We start from the raw sequence: 16,420 nt of genomic DNA, 5'->3' as shown, positions 1-16,420 counted from the left end.
TTTCTGGCTGACTGCAGAGGCCAGGACAAAGCTGAGTGGTTTCCCTGGCGTCCCCCAGCCCTTCCTGGCCCCAGGGGCTGATGGCATTTGTGCTCCCTCAGGTTCATGTCCCCACAGCAGCAGCATGGGGGTGCTCCTGCCTGCTGTGTGCAATGCAAACAGGGGCTCTTGACGTTTCTTTGTGGACAAAATTAATATGTAAAACAAAGAAAAAGAACCTCCAAAACGAAACCAACAATAAGTATCAAAGACGACATTTATTAGAAGTGTTTTGCAGAAATTGGCCAGGAGTTTAATGTTCCCAAAACCATTCAGTCATCAGTGTCCACACTGCAGCCTTGAGCTCCTGGTTCCTCAGGCTGTAGATGAGGGGATTCAGGGCTGGAGGCTCCACTGAGTACAGAACTGACAGGGCCAGATCCAGGGATGGGGAGGACATGGAGGGGGGCTTAAGATAGGCAAGAGTGCCAGTGCTGAGGAACAGGGAGAGCACGGCCAGGTGAGGGAGGCAGGTGGAAAAGGCTTTGTGCCGTCCCTGCTCAGAGGGGATCCTCAGCACGGCCCTGAAGATCTGCACATAGGAGAAAACCATGAACACAAAACAGCCTAAATATAGAAGAGCACTTAGTACAATAAGCCCAGCTTCCCTGAGTTTGCAGTGTGATCTTGAGGATCTGGGGGATTTCACAGAAGAACTGGCCCAGGGCATTGCCATGGCACAGGGGCAGGGAAAATGTATTGGCCGTGTGCAGCAGTGAATAGAGAAAGGCACTGGCCCAGGCAGCTGCTGCCATGTGGGCACAAGCTCTGCTGCCCAGGAGGGTCCCGTAGTGCAGGGGTTTGCAGATGGACACGTAGCAGTCGTAGCACATGATGGTCAGGAGGGAAAGCTCTGCTGAGATGAAGAACAGAACGAAAAAGAGCTGTGCAGCACATCCTGAGTAGGAGATGGTGCTGGTGTCCCAGAGGGAATTGTGCATGGCTTTGGGGACAGTGGTGCAGATGGAGCCCAGGTCGCTGAGGGCCAGGTTGAGCAGGAAGAAGAACATGGGCGTGTGCAGGTGGTGGCTGCAGGCTACGGCGCTGATGATGAGGCCGTTGCCCAGGAGGGCAGCCAGGGAGATGCCCAGGAAGAGGCAGAAGTGCAGGAGCTGCAGCTGCCACTTGCCTGCCAGTGCCAGCAGGAGGAAGTGGCTGATGGAGCTGCTGTTGGACGTTTCTTCACTCTGGGAATCATGGACTATTGAAAGAAGATATTGACAAGACGGGAAAGATTTCAGTGTGTCATTCCTATGTTTTTTTATTAGGAATCCCCCCAAAAATACTTCTCCTTGTTGGCTGGACTTTGCTCAGCCTTTTTTCGCTGAGGTCAGGTTTGTGCTGCTGCCTCATCTTCGACACTGCTCTCAGCCTGAACACTGGGGAGCCCATAGGGAAAACAGGGCTCGCTGTGCCCCAGTGCAGTCAGACCTGCTGGTCCCACACAGGAGCCTTTTGCCCATTTCAGTTTCCTCTGTTTCAGGGTGATCCCACTTCCAACGTGCTTGAACAATACAGTGGCCTTTTTGAAGACTTCATTTTCATTGTCAGCATCTCTAAATTCTTCTACCTTTCCCTGTGCAGCTGGAAATGGAGGGATACTAAGCGTTGGTCTGGCTCTCTGCTTTTTCTGTCAGTGCTACCCAGAGTACTTTTGTCACAGGAAACTCAGACTTTTTGTCACAGGCATCATGATTAGCAGATCTTGAAATGCTCCCAAGTCCCTGAGCACTAAGTCACGGAGAATTAAAGCCACACAGGCCACATCTGCAGTGCTCAAACACAGCCCTGTTGCTGCTGCTGCTGCTGAACTAGAATCAACTGACAGAGGCCATCACAGAAATTGCCTCTGGAGTGTCAAATCAAATGAAAAAATCCACCAGGAGAAAGAGAAGCCAGAACTTTTCGACTCACTTAATTGTTTCTTCTGAGCAGCAGCAGAAAATGGAGATGCCCAGAGATATTTCCAGCTGCTGCTGATCCCAGTGGAGCCCAGCCTGCTGCCCAGTCCCAGCTTTCCCACCCTCCAGCAGACGCCCTGGTTCCCTGCAGGTGCCGTGGGATGGCACTCAGGAGGATCTGCTCCAAGGCCTTCCCCTGGAGCACGCTCAGGCTGCCAGGCCTATGGATCCTGGATCATCCTTCCCACCGAGCCTTCCTGTGCACGGCTGCTCCATTTGCACCTTTGCGCTCAGCTCGGACTTCTCCACTTCATCAGGAGTGCTGGGAAAGGATGGAGAGCAGCCTGGCAAGCTCTTTCTGCAGCTCCCTCTTTACCCTTGGGGAGGTAGAACATTCCACAGGAAAGCAACTGGTGCCACAAGGAGCGGGTGGCCTCAGGCACCTTTGGGGATGGAACAAGGCCTTGGTTTGACATAAGTAAGCACAAGCAATTCACATGAGTAAACAAGTAATTAGCACAGACATACCTAAGTACTTAGCACCAGTTAGCATAACAAAAACCTGTCTGGCCTAACTTGACATGAGAGTGACCTGACAAAAAGCTTTAGACATATTCTACCAGAAGAACTAAGGGCAAGTGTGGAATCAGCCCTGTGCAGGGAAGCCCTGAGGAAGACTTTGTGCTGCTTTGGGGCATCGAGACCGCTCCTGGCCAGGGCCTGGAAATCAGCTTCAAGTATGGGAATCTGACACAATGTATTTCCAACTGCCTGCCTATGGAATCACCTCAGCAGTGTAAAGATGGATGGTATGTTTGATACAACTCCTACATCAACCCACTGAAATTTATACATGGTGGAGAAACATTTCAGTGGGTGCAGACCCTTGCCCACCTGCCAGGTCAATAAAAGGGCTTTTGGCTGACAATGCATTTGTCTGCTGATTTGTTTGAATGAGGGAGACCCCTCAGGAGTGCTGTATCCTGAGGGAACAGCATTGGCCTTGGCCTGTAGGCACCTGCACAAGCTTAAAATCAGCTGCCTCAGCTCCCAGGACCTCTCTTGGCTGGCATCCTGACGTGGATGGAGGACTGCTGTGAGGCACTGCTGGGACCCAGCGGGACAGGACCGGCTGTCTCGTGTCCACGTAGCACCCCTCACACAGCCAGGGCCATCCCAAAACCAGACAAACACTCACATGTCAGCACAGGGGAGCAAGGAGCACTGGGCTCCTCTCAGGGTATCTCAGCTGGGCTCGCTCCACAGCACACCCCCATTTTAAGGCCTGCTGATGCCCAGCTGCCAGAAATGCCTACCTTGTTCTCTCCAGGGTGCACAGGGAGAGCCAATGAGCAGGATGCCTTGGGAGGCAAACCTTCCCAGCCTTTTCTGAGGCCAGGGACACACCAAGATCAGCCAAGACTCTCCACGCTGCCTGGCCCACCCAGCCCAGCTCTGTGCTGGCCCTGGGCCACAGCAGCTTCCACCAAGCAAGAGCCACATGCACATTGCCAAGAGTTGAAACACAGCAGACAGGGAAGAGGTGAAAAGTGTGTGTGTAAAGGCCTTTTAATTCACAGCTCTCAGAGAGAGCTCTGGGGCTCACGGCTGGACAGAGATGCTCCTGCTCACGCCTCTGTCCAAAGGGGGGAACACACCCTGCTGCAGGTGCTTGGGTTGGTCTCCACAGGTCCAGGCGGATGCCAAACCTGCTCTTCACAGCCTTCTCCCTTGCCCTGCCCCTCTGCCAAGTGCAATGGGCCTCAGGCAGTGAAAGGACCACAGAGAGCCAAAGGAGGACCCTTGCACCTACATTACTGGGAGCTCCCTGGGAAGCACTTTCCTTGAGAAGCAAGCCCCTTTCCTCCAAAGGCATTTCCCCAAATGTGTAGCTGTCCTGGGGAACACCAACACACTCTTAAGAAAAGCTGGCAAGGCTGAATGACTTCAGGTCCTTTCAGGACAGGCACTTCAGCTGTAGCTCGTATTCCCCCAAATGCGTTTCCAGGTGGAGGTTCAGAGGGGCAGCCCCAGGCCCTCTACAAACACAAGCTGCCCACTGCCTCTTCACCTGCCTCAACTCCTGCCTGTGGTCACTGCAGCAAAACCAGGCTGTTCCAGCCAGAGCCCAGAGCCCAGAGCCCTGTTCCCGCAGGACGCTCTTGCCAGCACCTTCCAGGACTCTCCGCTGTGCATGCAGCACTTTTCATGCCTGGTCTCAACAGGCTTTGGAACGCAGAGCACAACCTGGCTGGCTCTGCCACCAGCACAGCCCAAACACAGGGGGAGGAAGAAGCAGCAGGGGTTGTTTTGCGGCCATGCCCAAGAGAAACTGGAAGGGTGCCCTCCCTCTGGTCTCCCTTGGTTGGCTTTCTGACTGGGTCTGAGGCTGGGGCTGCCATTCCTCGGTTCTGGGGACCAGAACCACACCCGGGATCCCAGCACTGCCTGACAGCGCTCCGGGCACTGGCACACTCACATGTCTGAGTCTCGGGCACCATGCTGCTGCTTCAGCTGCTCTTAGGCACATCCAGAGCTCTCTGTTAAGCCCAGATGGTCTCTGGTTCTGCCCTCTTCCTGATCCTGTGCCAGGATGGAGCACTGCTGTGCTTTCAGGAAGCTATTCTTGAAAACTTGCAGCATTCCAAGCTCCTTTGCCCTCCGTGGATGCTTGCCATGGAATCCCTCACAGCTGGGTTCAGAGCATCCTCAGCTTGGCTCTTCCAAAATCCAGGGGCTCCAGGGTGCTCAGCAGGATCTGTAACTCCACAGTGTTGTGGAACTGGACCTTCAGCACAGGGTCCTTCCCAGCCTGATCTGCCCTCGTTCCTCTGAGTGTGTGCACAAAACACGGCGTGGAAGAGAACGGCAGCAGGGGCCTGTGTGTCCCAGGGCCCCGGATTTGCATCGCTTCAGCTCCACAGAGATGCAGGTAAAGCGAAGAAGCCAAAGTGTTCATTAATGGAAGGCGAAGCAAAGGGATGAGCTGGGAGGGAAGAAAGGGGATGAGCAGGGTCTGAGGGCTGCAGGGAGGGAGCTGTCAACAGGGAGGGAGAAGGCAGGAGCTATGGGAGCTTCCCACAGGCTCAGCTGTGCCAGTCATCAGCTGTGCCTGGAGCTCCAGCTGGTCTCCTCTGGTCTCCAGGTGGTCTCACCTTCCAAGGGATCTGCAGGTCTTAAAGAGACACTGGTTCTTCTGAGCCAGCAGATGAAAGTAGTTCTGCAGCTCTTCCCTCCAACATCACCTGAACAAATATGCTTCTGCAGGAGGGGCTGTTGTTTTCACTCAGGGCTTGAAGGGCTGGAAGAAAGAGGAACAGAGCCACGGTCAGAGCCTGGATCTGCTGGAATCCAAGGAGACCTTTCTGCCAGGGCCATCCCACCTAGACTGGACACAAGAGGAGAGGAATTTCCCTCCCAGGTCAGGGCTGTGGTGCAACACGTCCCCAGAAGGAGCCTGGAGCAGCCCAAGGCTTTGTGTGGCCAGGCAGGGGCAGGCAGGAGGCAGAGCTGTCAGCAAAGGAAGGGGCCAGCGAGGTGGGGCAGCCGGGGGATGACGACAGCCTGCAGGGACAGAGGCCAGGGCAGGGACACCGCAGGACAGCCTGGGCTGCAGAGGGCACAGGGATGTGCAGCAGCTGCAAGGCCCTGACAGAGCCAACCTGTGCAGCCCTTTGGCCATGGCTGCTGGCCCTGGGCCTGAGGCCACGAGGGGACAAGTGACCCTTGCAGCCCTGGGGCCTCATGGCCTCCTTGTCCCTGCTCAGCAGCCTGGCAGGGGCTGCTCCATGGTCCTGCCCTTGGCATGGCACATCCCCACATGCCAGTGCCCATCCCGGGAAGAGCCCTGAGCAAGGAGGGAGGGACAGGATCTGCCTTGCCAGGGGCTGGGGCTCAGCCTTGGCCCTTTGCATTCCTGAGACACATCCAGGTTTGCTCAGCACCAGAGACACCTTTGCCTTGTTTGTCCCCACCTGTCATCAGTGCCTCCAGTTCTCTGCTCTGCCTGGGGCCTGGGGACACTTTGATATGAATTGTGTCCTTGAGTGGAACCCATTAACAGTTAAAGAAAGTTTGGACTTTGAATCTGACTTTTTGAGTTCTTGAGAAGCTCTTTGAGCACACTCTGAGGGACTGGGTCTGATTCAAACAGCACCAAAGCCCCAGAGGGTCATTAAAGTCCTGGTGCTGTGTCTGTGCTGCTGAGCTGGGCTGGGCTCCTGGCCCAGAGGCAGCTCCTGGCAAGGGCAGCGCTGCAGAGAGACAGCTCTGGCCAGGAGCAGCTCCTGTGCACAGCCCAGCAGGGCTGGGGCACTGCCAGGGCATCCCAGGGACACGAGCAGGGCACAGACAGAGCTCACAGGGGCTCAGCACTGGCAGGGGCTGTGGGGTGTCCCAGAGGGGGCTGTGTCACAGCAGCAGCTCTGTGGCTGTGTCACGGAGGCACAGAGCAGCTGTGATGTCAGAGAGGGGCTGTGTGACTGCACAGAGTGGGTTGTGAGAGGTCACAGATTGGGCTAGGACATCACAGAGTGTGTTGTGTGAGGTCATCAAGCAGCTATGGCATGACAGAGGGGACTGTGTGACATCACAGAGCAGGCTGTGACATCATGGCATGGCTGTATGACATCATAGAGCAGGCAGTGAGGTCAAAGTGTGTGCTGTGACATTACAGAGTGGCAGCATGACATCACAGGGAGGGTTTTGTGACATCACAGGGCAGGCTGTGACATCATAGAGAAGGGTCTAAGGCAATAGAGCAGATCCTGCCATCATAGAGGGTGGCTCTGTGACGACAGAGAGTGGGTTGTGACATCACCGGGTGGCTGTGTAATGTCATAGAGCAGGCTGTGACACCAAAGAACAAATAGTGACATTGCAGGGTGACATTGTGACATCTCACAGTCTTCTGTGACATCACAGAGCAGGTGTATGACATCACAGGGTGACATCTCAGAGTTGGCTCTGTGACATCACAGGGGCTGTGTGACATCACAGGGGCTGTGTGAGGTCACTGGGGAGGTCACTCCACCCCAGCCCCCCCTCCCAGTTCCCCCAGAGAAGTCCAACACTGCTCGTGCACAGCGGGGTCCCCTGTCCCCCCGGGTCCCCCCGCCCCCGGCGCCGCAGCCTCCCCCAGAGGATGTTCCACGAGATCGACCCCAGAGCCTGACACGGGGACGGGGGCTGGGGCTGTGGGGGTGGGACAGGGGGACAGGAACCCACCGGCAGCGTCCCTGTGTCCCCCAGGGCCAGAGCCTGGGCCAGGGCTCCTTCACCCTGTTACCAACGAGGGCTTGAGAGCGCTGAAAAAATCCCCAGCAAGGGATCAGCAAAAACCAGATTTAATATTAAGCGACAGCACCACAAAGTTCCTTGGCAAGAGTCACTCTGCTCCTGACTGGACACTGCAGGCACAGAAAAGGAAACAAAGCAACAACAAAACCAAACAAAATCAAGGAAATCAAACCAGAATTGAGATAAGAATTTGGGCTTTCCTTCCTATGGAAAAAAACTGTCCTTCTTGTCCAGATGGCCATGGCCAGAATTGGGATTTCACCTCCAAACATTGCCTGTTGTAACAGCCTGGAGGAGATTGTTGGCTGGAAACATTTCCTGTGTGGGGAGGAAGGGGCAGGTCCAGCCTTGCCCTGCCCTGGAACCCCAGCCCTGCCCTGCCCTGGAACCCCAATCCCCCCAGAGCCTCTATCCCAGCCCAGCAGTGTCTGCCAGTCCCTGGCACAGCACAGGCAATGCTCCACAGCCACCTCTGGAGCCCCCAGCCCAGCTCCTGAGTGACCAAATGACCCCAAGTCCCACCTGGGGGAAGGGCCCAGGAACACCAAGGGGTATTTATGGCTGACCACAAGGCAAGCACACATCTTGACCCTACCTCCCCTTGGAATTTCTACCTGAACCCCGCTGGAATCCAGGAGTTGGTAGCTGTCTGTGTGTGTTCTTCTCTAAATCTTATTTTTATCTCTGTCTACTTCTCTTTCTGTCCTCTTGCAAATACTGGTTAACTTAAAATTGAACAGGCTTAGAGTTTGTGAAGTCGAATGGGCCAAGTTAATGCTTTGAGAAGTGTTTTTGTTGATTAAATGTTATATTAAACCTTTTGCCAAAGTTTCTCTGGTTTTCTAAAGTTCCCAGTAAAGGCTGTTTTGTTGTTTGGAGCTCCTGAGAATCTCTTGTTGGTATTTCTCCAGTGCATCCAACTCAGAGGACACAAACAATTGCAATTCCTCCTAAATGTCTCCTTGAGAGAGTTGTTTGAGGGATGGGGATCATGGCTTGTGTGTCCTGCTTGGCACAGCCCAGGCAGGGCTTTCACAGCCACATTCCACACTCCATTTCCCAGCTGGAGCCGCTGGTGCCTCTGAGTTCTGCTGCCCCAGCCCCAGGGACGCTCTCCTTGTCTGCCCATTCCCCCACGGTCTCTGGGCAGGGATGGCCTCAGTGGGGGCTGCTGACATCCTCAGCAACTTGGAGGCTGCTGCTGAATTTTACTGCTCCAGAGGCTTCTTCAGCCTTCAGCTCTTCAGTTCAGCAATTCAGTGTCCCAGGGCTCATTAACATTCAAAACATCTTAACAAGCCAAACCTCTGGGAATAAGGTAAGTGTTCAAATAATTTGTGGTTAATTAGCCCAATTACAGAAGCCTCTTCAAAGTGAATACACTACATTTAAAATGACAGTGAGAAAATATTTTTTTGGTCCTGTTTAGTTTTTTTTTTTTTCCCTGTTAATACATTGGTAAGTGCACTCTCCAATTGACACTGAATCCAAGTACCTCCTCATGCAGTTGGAATAGATATGAAAATCAAGACCCTTCATGTCTGACAATCAGTCAGACTCTGTCCCTACCCCCACCCCACCATTTCCCCCATCCAAGCCCTGGCACTCAGAGCAGCCTTGTGTAAATCTGAGCTCACTCCAGCCCAGGCTGCACCTGCAGGTTTCAGCTCCTTGGCTCCAACTCCCACCTGCTTTCCTTGGAGAAGGAGCTGCCTGAGACACAGAGGGATGTTCATTTCTTGTCAGCCAGCAAAGCCAAAGGAAGGCACAGCTCCATCAAATGCAAAAGTCATTCCTCTGCTGGATACTAACTCCACTTTGCACAGCAGACAGTCTCAGAGCAATGGAAAACACCTTCTGTGCCCAGCACAGATCCCAAGGTCCCCCCAACCCTCCCTGCCCTGGTTCTGCCCAGATTTGCTCTTTGCACACAGGAGTCAAAGGCTGAAGTCAGGAGCTCCCTCCATTTCCAGAGGGAGGAAAAGAGGGAAAGTGGATGAAGAGCTCTCCTGTGCAGAGCCAATGTCCAAGTGCCCCTGCAGTGGGAACCACAACTCATCAGGTTTGTGTCCTTTGGGTTCAGGGATGGTGACACTCAGAGGCACAGAAAGGTTTCTGGCCAACAAACACAAGTTGAACATTTGAACAGTTTAATAACCATCACAGCTCTTCCCTCAGCTCTCTGTGATGTCCCAGCAGCATCTGACATGTCCCCCATCCCCAAGGGATTTCTGTACAGGAACAGTTTTACACAAAGACATAAGAAAAGGCAATTCTATTATAGATTTAAAAATAGTAAGATGTAATTAATATTTATTTGAACTTCAGAAAGATTGGGCCACTCCCTGATGTGCAACACGTGGAACCTGTCAATTGAGAGACATTTGAATGACCAGAAAGCATCTGGAGGGGGAAATCTGGGTGCAACGGGAAGTACATAGATCCACCTGGTCTAGTGTAGAGATGTCCTTAGACATGGCCATTTCAGCAGGAGAACTGGAAACACCTGAAGGAAGAGGGTGAAGTAAGAATAAACAGAATATTGGTGACTCAAGGAGATGGGAAGATCAGTATTTCTTCTCCTTCTGCCATCAGTACATCAGAAAATTGCTGTTTCTTAAATGTACTGAAGTGACACAGATACTAAAAATGTGCTTGTATAATATGAAATGTACAAGTACTAAAACCTGTGCCCCTTTCCAGGCAGACATCAGCTGTGTGCCCATGGACAGGCAGTGCCACTTGTGCCCTGAGCTGCCGAGCTGGGATTGGATCTCTCAGAGAGGAGCTGAGGGAGAGCAGAGCACCTTGCAAGCTGCAGGTCCCTGCCAGCCCCGCAGGGCTCCTGTGCCATCAACATCTGCTCTGCTCCAGCCTGAAACTGGGCCCGGCATGGTGCCGGGACCATCAGAGAGCTGAGGTGTGTGCTGGAATTCAATGCCCTCCCCATGGCGCAGCAGCCCTGCATTTCCCTGCTCCAGCCTTGGTCTCCAGCACAGCCATGGAGGCTCTTTGGGCTCCTGAGTGTTCCTGCTGTGTCCATGCCCCCAAGGGCACAGAGCAGCCTCCTCTCTCGGGCACTTGCCTGTTTTCCATGCCTTGCACAGGCGCTGGCCCTGCCCCACAAGGCCTGGGCTGAGTCCTGCCCTGCACGCTCAGCCAGGCTGGGATGGACACTGATGGTTTCTGTGCCAGGCTCTCTGAGCCCAGCCCAGCTCCCTGCAAGCTCTGCCAGCTGCCCTGAGCTCTGTGCAGCACCAAGGGCCTCTCCCCAGCACAGCCCAGCCGGCTCTGGCCCCACAGCTCTGCTCAGCCCAGGCTGCTCTGGCCACTGGCCCCACGGCCTCAGCCCCTGGCCAGGGCACAGCAGCAGCTGCAGCTCAGCCAGGACTCAGCCCCAGCCATGGGGGAAGGGGCTTGGCCAAGGCCAAAGGAGGCTCCCTGGGTGCCCTGCTCCCCTCGGGCTGAGGTGCTGAGAGCTCTGCAGCCCCTGCTGCCATCCCATCTGCCCAGGCCAGCACAAGAGCCCGGCCTTGGGGCCCTCCAGAGCTGCTCCTGCTCCAGGCCCAGGGCCCATCCCAGAGCTGGGGCAGCCACAAAGCTGTCTTAGGGTGACGTTATGGTGCTTGTATCCCCAGTCATGTGTTCTGTTTATGCTTGATATTATGTTCTGCACCTTCAGGACTGACTCTGAAAGTCAAGGATTGTTTTGTCTTTTTATCAGCCGGCTCACCTCCCCCCATGGTCTGTGTATAGGAGAGGCTTGGCTTGCTTGCTTGCTTTTCACTTTTCTTTTGCTTTTGCTTATTAGTTAGTTTAGCTAGGCTAGGCAGTCCAATTTTTACCCTGGATTGTTTTTTTTCCTCCTTCCCTTTCCCTTTCCTGAATAGCATCTGAACCTGCTCCGGACTGGGACCTGGGAAACACCAAGAGACACCGAGAGCCTGCACTTTGTGACCTGCAGCAGCCATCCCCAGCACCGGAGACCGAGAACTGGGCGACCACTCCCAGCAGAGACTTTCTGAATTTGTCATCTTCTCAGAACAGTGAAAGAGTTTTGTCATCTGGTGTTGTTTTTGTACTGGGGAGTGTTTTGCTTGTTAAATAAACAGGTTTTTTCCACTAATCTCCGAGGGAGTTCTTCCCAAACCAGGTGGGGAAGGGGCCGTGAAGGTTTGCTTTCTGGGGGCTCCTTCCAGAGGTCTTCTCCCAGATTTGCCCTAATCTAGGACAATCTAATCTGTGCCCATTTCTGTTCATTGCTTCTCTGATGGGGATGGAGACTCAGCCACTTGGAGGTTGCTGATGAATTTTACTACTCCACAGGCCTCTTCTTTCTTGAGCTCTTCAGTTCAGGAATTCAGTGAGAAAGGCTCATAAAGATTTGTTTAAAACTTCCAAACAAGAAAAGCCCATGGGAATAATTTAAGTTTTCAATTCTTCTGTGATGAATTAGACAGATTTCAGTAGTGTATTTAAAGTGAATATACTGTTTTGAAAACTATGCAGAGAGAGCTGTTTTGTCCTGTTTTCTTTTCCAGTTTTTCCTGTTTAGAGATGGATATCAGCAATGTCCAATTGATTTTGACCCCCAGCACCTCCTAATGCAGTCTGAATAAATGTGTAAATCAAGACCCTCCATGGCTGACAATCAATAACACTTTGTCCCCACCCCCTCCCCACCATTTCCCTCATCCAACCCCTGGCACTCAGAGCAGCTGAGGAATGGAGTCACACCCAGGGGTGTCCCCAGGGCTCAGGACTGGGGCCAGGTCAGTGAAATCTCTTGATTGCTGATCTGGATGAGGCCATTGAGGGCACCCTCAGGCAGTTCCCAGGTGAGCCCAAGCTGGGTGGGAGTGTGGCTGTGCTGGAGGGCAGAAGCTCTGCAGAGGGATCTGGACAGGCTGGAGCCATGGGCCCAGGACAATTGGATGAGGTTCACCAAGGCCAAGGGCCGGGTCCTGCCCTGGGCTCACAACCACCCCAAATCCCTGGCTGTGCCCTGCCCCACAGCCTGTCCTGTTTCCTTCATCCCTGCATTGCCAGGGACTTTCTGGGAGAAGGGAGCTCTGCTCTGGGGATGGAGGGAGGTCCAAGTGCCACCACTGGAGCGGGAGCCACAACTCATCAGGTTTGTGTCCTTTGGGGGTCAGGAACTGGAGAGACTCAGAGGCACAGAAAGTTTCTCTTCATGGCCAACAGGCCATGGTTGAACAGGACACAATTTAATAGCAATCACACTCTTCCCTGAGCTATGTGCAACATCCCATGCAATGTCCCAGCAGTGTCTGATGAGTCCAGCATCCACAAGTGATTTCCATACTATTATTGATTTTATACAAACGTGGTTCTGTGATAGATATAAACACAATTAAGTTCTTCTATCAGGATGCTCGTCCTGGAGTGGAGGCAAAACAGCTCAAACAATTCCTGATTTGCAGAGCTGTCAGTGGTGGATGGAGAAGGGAGGTCCGTCTGCTTTTGGTGTTGAGGAAATGCTGAAACCAGCCTGACTGATTTCATCTCCTCCTGGCCCGGCTGATCTCCCCTCTTGCCCCTTCCACCCATTGGGTTTTGTCTCCCAGCAGGCCCCTGGTGAAGAGCCTGGCTCTGTGTTCTCCCTCCCCTCCTCGCTGGCACTGCCAGGCTGGGATGAGGAGCCCCTCAGCCTTCCCTGCTCCGGGCTGGACAAGCCCAGCTCCCTCAGCCTCTGCTCACAGCCCAAGGGCTCCAGCCCCACCTTGGAGGCCCTTCCCTAACCCTGCTCCAGCTGCCAGACATCTTTCCTGCCCTGGGGAACCCAAGCCAGGCCACAGGGACCTGGATAATCCACATCCTTGATGTCCTGGTCACACAGCCCTGGCCCCTTTTCCCCATGTCAGGCTCTTGGGTGGATCCTGTGGAACATCCTTTGGTGGAGGCTGTGTCTCCAGGTGGACCGGGGGGATACCGGGGGACAGGGACCCCGCTGGGCATGAACAGCATTGGACTTGTTGGGAGAAACTGTGAGGGGGAGCTGGGGCGGAGTGACCAACCCAGTGACCTCACACAGCCCTCCTGGGATGTCACACAGCCCCTCTGTGATGTCACAGCCTGCTCTGAGATGTCACAGAGATGGCCTATGATGGCAAAGCTTTGTGACAGCCTCACACAACCCACTCCTAATGTCATGGACAATTCTGTCATAGATCACTCATGTGATGTCATAGATCACTCTGTGACCTCATGTTACCAGATGATAAATTGTCTCCACCAGGTGAGCTGACACCTGGAGCTTGTTCTCCAAAACCCCAGCCCTATGGAAACCACACAATTCCCATTGTGTCAGAAGGGGAACTGGAAGTTCACCAGCCTCAGTGTCCTGTCAGCTCAGTCAGGCCCATGGGAACATTGGGGTCCACGACCACCAGGGACCACCAGAGAGAGCCCCAGGACAGAAGAACACATGCAAATGGGGAGGGGAACTATGTTAATGATTTTGGGGAAATGATTATCAGATGTATGTTCAGTCCAGGGCAATCAGTGAATATGTGTGCAAAATACAGAATATGAACAGAAACTTTCCTGCACTCAGCATGCTCGGCTTTGGGAGGAGCTATCCCCCGTGCACCCGGCTGAATAAAGAATGCTGCTTCTTAATGCTGCATTGGTGTGAAGGAGTACCCGGTACCCCCTTTTTGGGAAACCCTGGACTCCCCTTTCCTGGGCTCAAGGACCCCCTGGAATTCCCTTCTACCTCTCCACGTCCCTGCCCCCCATTTCTGTGACCCTGAGACCCCCCTGCACCCCCATTCCTGAGAACTGACACACCCTTTTACCCCTTTGCCTGGCACTCAGACCCCCCTGCACCCCCTTACCCGGCACAAACACAACCTGTTCCCGGCCCCCCGCCTCTCCCAGCCCCCAGCCCCACTCTTTTCCCTGACCTGGGACCCCTGAGCCCCTATTCCTGCCTTTCCCAGCCCCCAGCCGCTCCTTTCCCCACATTCAGGAGCCCTGGCACCCCCTTTCCTGGGCACAGGATTCCCTGGACACCCCATCCCAGCTCTCCCAGTCCCTGCACCCCCTTTCCTTGAGTCTGAGCCTCTGAACCTCCTTCCCAGCTCTGCCAGCCAAGACATTGGGATAGCCAGAGTTGGGATATTGGGATATCCAGAGCCGGGATATTGAGATAACCAGAGCCGGGATATTGGGAAAGCCATAGCTGGGATATTGGGACAGCCAGAGCTGAGATATTGGATAGCCAGAGTTGGGATATTGGGATAGCCAGAGCTGGGATACTGGGATAGCCAGAGCTGGGATATTGGGATAGGCAGAGCTGGGACATTGGGATAGCCAGAGCCAGGATACTGGGACAGCCAGAGCTGGGACATTGGGATAGCGAGAGCTGGGACATTGGGATAGCGAGAGCTGGGACATTGGGATAGACAGAGGTGGGACATTGGGACAGCCAGAGCCGGGATATTGGGATAGACAGAGCTGGGACATTGGAATAGCCAGATCCGGCTCAAAGACAGGAACCGGCCTGTGGCCGACAGTGACCTGGAGACGGGGCCGGTACAACCAGAGCAGGGGGAGTGGGGGGAGCCAGGGGCTGGGCTGGGATCTGTGGGAATGGAGGACTCTGTGGGGCTGGGATGGGATCTGTGGGAATGAGGGGGGATCTCTGGGGCTGGGATGGGAATCCAGGGAGCTTCAAGGGGCTCCCTGTGGCTGGGACACGACTCCATGGGTCTGTTCTCGCCTCATTCCCAGGTCTGCACAGGGTGCAGGTGGTTTCCAGCTGTGACCTCCTGTCCAATGGATCCCACCGGTATGGCTACGAGGGCTGGGATTTCATCTGCTTCCAGCTGGGATCCGGGAGATTTGCAGTGTCCGACGGTGCTGCCTGGATCACCCAGAGGTGCTGGGAATCCAAAGGGATCATGGTGGAGCAGATGAAGCATTACCTGGGACACACCTGTGTGGAAGGGCCCCCAAAATACATCAGATATGGTCGGGAGGCTCTGGAGCACAAAGGGGGGGTGTGGGAGGGGAAGGCCAGCGCCAGGGGAGAGCCCTGTCCCTGCTCTGAGCCCAGCACGAGCCTTTCCTTGGGTGTTGTGTGCCCTGCCTGGGGCAGGAGGGCACTGCCGGAGCGGCTTTGGTGGCTCCGGGCACCCGGCCGTGCTGCAGCCACTGCAGGGCTCCTGGGGAATGTTCCAGAGCAGAGCTGAAAGCAAACACCAGTTTCTGGAGGGGATTCTGCCCCTGGGCCTGTGCTGGGAGCCCAAGGGCAACAGCCCAAAGTGCTGGAGCTCAGTGTCCCTCGGCCAGGCCGTGTTCCCTGGCTGTGCCCTGTCCCTTGGCTGTGCCCTGTCCCTGTGCCCTGTCCCTCAGCTGTGCCCTGTCCCTTGGCTGTGCCCTGTCCCTTGGCTGTCCCCTGTCCCTTGGCTGTCCCCCCTGTCCCTCAGCTGTGCCCTGTCCCTGTCCCCTGTCTTTTGGCTGTCCCCTGTCCCTCAGCTCTGTGGGGCCGGGGGTGGCAGCAGGACCTGGGGCAGCCCTGGGGGAGAACAACCCTGAGCTCCAGCTGGGCCAGTTCCCCCAGTTCTCCCCAGGTCACTCCTAGCATGGGCCCTGTGGCTCCCTGTCACCACCAGTATGGTCCCAGTCACTTCCAGTTACACTCAGTGTGATCCCAGTATCATCCCAGTCACTCCCAGTATCATCCCAGCATGTTCCCAGGTGTGTTCCCATTCACCCCATAATAGTTCCAGGCACTCCTAGTATGGTTCCAGTCCTTCCCAGTATGATCCCAGTATGAACCCAGTCACTCCCATTATGCTACCATTTGCCTCCAGTGTGGTCCCAGTCACTCCAAGTCACCCAGTATGATTCCAGTCACTCCCAGTATGATTCCAGTCACTCCCAGTATGATTCCAGTCACTCCCAGATACTCCCAGTATTATTCCAGTAACTTCCTTTATGGTTCCTCTGTGATCCCAGTCACTCTTGGTCTCTCCCAGTAAATCCCAGTTGCCCCCAGTGTGCTTCCACTCCTTCCATCCCGCCGCCACCGGAGCTCTGGCATGTCTGGACTTGTCTCCATGCTCCCAGCTGCAACATCCAGCCAGGCAAAAGTGTCTCCGGGGTGAAACACCACAGTGGCTGCTATTTGGTTCAGCAGCAGGGCCAGACAA

General features: G+C 54.7%; 1 protein-coding gene and 2 pseudogenes across 3 annotated transcripts in view; 1 reads left to right on the top strand and 2 right to left on the bottom strand.

Moving 5' to 3' along the window:
- The window catches only part of LOC137464017 (zinc finger protein 850-like), a 646,379-nt pseudogene that overhangs the window by 464,687 nt on the left and 165,272 nt on the right, over positions 1-16,420 (bottom strand).
- Positions 1-16,420, top strand: part of LOC137464016 (zinc finger protein 850-like) — a 506,586-nt gene that overhangs the window by 456,287 nt on the left and 33,879 nt on the right. The window lies entirely within an intron of this gene.
- LOC137464006 (olfactory receptor 14J1-like) lies at positions 293-914 on the bottom strand (annotated as a pseudogene).

Source organism: Anomalospiza imberbis, chromosome 34, assembly GCF_031753505.1.
Source record: "Anomalospiza imberbis isolate Cuckoo-Finch-1a 21T00152 chromosome 34, ASM3175350v1, whole genome shotgun sequence".
Taxonomy (NCBI): Eukaryota; Metazoa; Chordata; class Aves; order Passeriformes; family Viduidae; genus Anomalospiza; species Anomalospiza imberbis.
The sequence above is the reverse complement of the archived record's forward strand: the minus strand, read 5'-3'. Positions and strand labels throughout refer to the sequence as shown.